Source organism: Anastrepha obliqua, chromosome 1, assembly GCF_027943255.1.
Source record: "Anastrepha obliqua isolate idAnaObli1 chromosome 1, idAnaObli1_1.0, whole genome shotgun sequence".
Classification (NCBI taxonomy): domain Eukaryota; kingdom Metazoa; phylum Arthropoda; class Insecta; order Diptera; family Tephritidae; genus Anastrepha; species Anastrepha obliqua.
Window position 1 is genome coordinate 113,157,292 of NC_072892.1, and position 3,677 is coordinate 113,160,968.

Genomic DNA, 3,677 nt, shown 5'->3' on the forward strand with positions numbered 1-3,677 from the left:
TTTTTTTTTGTTTTAAGTTATGTATGTTTAAATTGAGTATGTATTAGTATTATTGGAAATGAGTAAATTTTTTATTTGTTGCTAAAATTAAATTTTTCAAAACTTCGTCAGGAATACTCCCTGGTGCTCCGTTAAAAATGCGTTAAATGAGGAGGCTCGCTGAATCTATCGTTAGAATCTTTGCTGTATCTAAATAAACGCGAAAATTTCTCATAAGAAATCAATACGAGTTGAGTTTTAAATTGGATAGTTTTTAATGCTGGTACATTTTCAATATGGGAAACGACTTTTTCATAATTTATGCTAAAAACGAATGTAATTGATATTTAGACAGGCGCGAAGAGAGTGCTGAAAGCCTGCACATAACTAACTTTGTTTGTATTGGATATCATTACAGATGTAGATTCAACTTACTCTAATAAATCTACAACTACCAAATTTCGAAAAACCGAATTTGCAAAAACAAAAAACAAAAAATTATGGGTCTGCTGCTATATTATTCGAATTAAAATCTGGGCTTGTGTGCTTCTCCAAAAAATATTGGCTGTGCTACTATTCGCTCCAATAAAAAAATTGTTTTTTAACAAAATAAGGAAGGAAATAATTCCATCATCATTTTTATGTTGTCATTTACTTACATTTGGCGAATACGATGTGAAATAAATTTTGATATTTTCTTTATTTGGTTTCATTATTTTTAGTTTTTGTTTACCAATGCTGACACTTGGACACTAAAAGTTTCAGACTGACTTCAGCCATTTCTGATTAAGAAAAAGACCGTTGTTACCGTAACACAAAACGCACTCAGTTGGATGTTTTTTGCCGAATAGCACACTTTTTACTGTAACTCTGTAACTTCTCACTAAAACCTATAAAACCTGCGGTTTGGCCTCACCCTGACTTGGAGTCATGTTCTAAGCAGTTTTAATGTAATGTACACATTTTTTCACCAATTTATTTTAATTGTCGGTTTGTGTTTTTTTAATTTCGAAAAGTTCAAATATCAGTAAAATAGCTAACAAATTCCAATTGCAGAAGCAGTAACTGAGATAAACTGCTTTCCGTTAAAAAAAATTTTAAATCAGTAAATGATAGGCAAATTTTCAATGCATTTGATACTGAGATTTGGGCTCTTCTCGTTTCCGAATAGCCAAAGATGAAGCAACACATAGCGCACAAGAATATTATACAGAGGCCAAATACTCTACTAAAAGGCGTCAAATAAGCAATTTTTTATTGGTGTTCATATTTATTTATTTCTATTTCTAAAGCTCAGATGCCTATCCATATGTTCTTATATAACTGAGGGCAAATTTTTTTATCGCTAGTTTAATTTAAAGGATTTATTAAGGGTCAAATTCTAAGCATAATTAGTCAACAAAGTTGATTCCACACTGTACTACTGGCCCAAATTGTTCAAGTATAAAAATCACCTCTATTTCAGTGCTAGTCTAATTCTGTTTTCCAGTTAAACTAAGTTTAAACTCAGTTGAAAAAATTCATCACAGTTAAAATAGCACTGAAATACCGGCTCTTATTGTACTTAAAACGTTTGTAATGGTCTTAATAACATTTAATTTTTACATATGCTAAATGTGGCCGCCAAAGAAGAAAAATGGGATTACTCTGTACAGGTTAATTGTTTTCGGGCAAATTAATGATTCGGTTACTGTTCTTAAATTTTTCTTAGTACTTTAATTGTAGTAAAATTTTTAACTTCATTGCAACCTTGCAAGCGTAAAAATTGCAACTTTAAAAGTTTCCAAATGAAAAACGTACGCCGAAAAGATGCAATATGAAAATTAAAATGTTTATAGGTAACAATACACTTGGGTGAATTCAAAAATGTTCGATCCTTCAAAAAATGTTGTGGCGTGACTTTTCTAATTAAAATGATAAACTATTTTCTGAGCGATTTAAAAACTCCTTTCGCAAAATTATCTCACCCAAAAGTAAGTGCATACAACTGGTAGTGCAGATTCTGTATAAATATGGTTGCATATTTTTAGACGCGCACTTATGCAAACACAATCAAGAATTGAAGTGAAAACATAAACGACGCGAATTTCAAAATCTCACAGCTGCTGTCTGTTCATGTATACAAAAACCTCTATTTAGTAGACTAAAACTGGCATCCTACATCAAACTTTCGCGGCATTGTAGCACTCAGCGCTTTATTTGCTGAATTCTAGCTTTATGGCTAAATTAAGCGCTGAATGTCATAACGCCTGGAATGCAAGGTATGGAGCTTTAGCTTTAACTCTTTGAGTGGCGTTTGGTACAAAATATGAACTACATATTTCTGATATATCCTTTTGAAACTGGCGCAAAATTTAAACCAGCAATATTTTAATTCCTCATTCATTTACAAAATGTTTAAAACTGTAGAACTTTAAACTATTAATATTGGAAGCCGTTAGATAAGTTGAAAATAAAAATTTCGAAATTAAAAAACAAATTTTAATCCCAAAATCATGGCTTGCCGAAACAGAAAATGTTGAAATCGTATCCTGCCGAAACGGAAAATACCGACAAAAGAATGCTAAATGTCGATAAGGTCGAAAAAACTCGGCAACTTAGTATACTTTTTTGTAAAATTTAGAAATTTCTGTGTTACTCTAAACATTTAAAAGTGAATTTCTTGGGGAAGGAAGTGCGTAAGACCGCTTGAAAAAAAAATTAAAAATAATAAGCTGCAGTCTATATAAATTGCACTTGCTATAGAAAACAAAAACCAAAAAACTGCAAGAGTTGTCTCCAAAAAATGTTCTTTTAAAATCAATGCGATTTTATAGCCGCTTAAAATTGGCACTCTATTATGCCAAAATGGGTTATGGGCTGTAAAACTGCAAACTCGAAGTTGTGTTAAAAACTCAGATTAAAAATTCAAAATATAAATGAAATTTTTTTTGATTTTTCAAAATTTTGTAGATTATTCAATTTTAAAAATTTTAAATATCACAAAAAAAAAAAGAAAATAGCAAATTTTTACTCGAACAAGCATACGACGATGGTGCGAATAGAACGGATTTTCGTCATTTGATTTTGAACTGGCATCCTAGTGTCCCTCCATTTGTGGAACAACATCAAGATGCACACCATAAATAGGAGAAGGAGCTCGGCCAAACACCCAAAAAGGTTGTAAGCGCCAATTATATATTTGTATATACATATATATCCTAGTGTACAAGGCGAAAACAAAAAGCAATTCAACTGGTCTACTAATATCACCTTTAATAGATTCGCCTTGCCCAAAACAGTGAAAAAGTTGACGAACTATTTCATACGCGCATGTAAAGCTGCTCGCGTAAAAAAAACTGCAAAATTTAATTGGAATAAATCAGCCTTAGCGCGAATTTTATACATCACTCGACATTCCTGGTTTGCTAACTTATTATTCGACATTTTTTCCGGTGTTTTTAGTTTCAACCAAGGCAAATTCATTAAAGGTGGTAGGACTAGGCCAACAACAATATTTTGTACGTTTGATTGTCAAAGAAAAGTACAGGCAAAGTAGAAAACAAAGAATGAATGCGCCTTGTTTCACTCGGGGCTGATAGCCACATGGACATGACGAAAGAGAAAAAAAAATCAGCTGATTTACCAATACCACCTTTAATAGATTCGCCTTGGTTTCAACATTTTAAATTTCGGCATGTCGTACAAGGCTCACTATT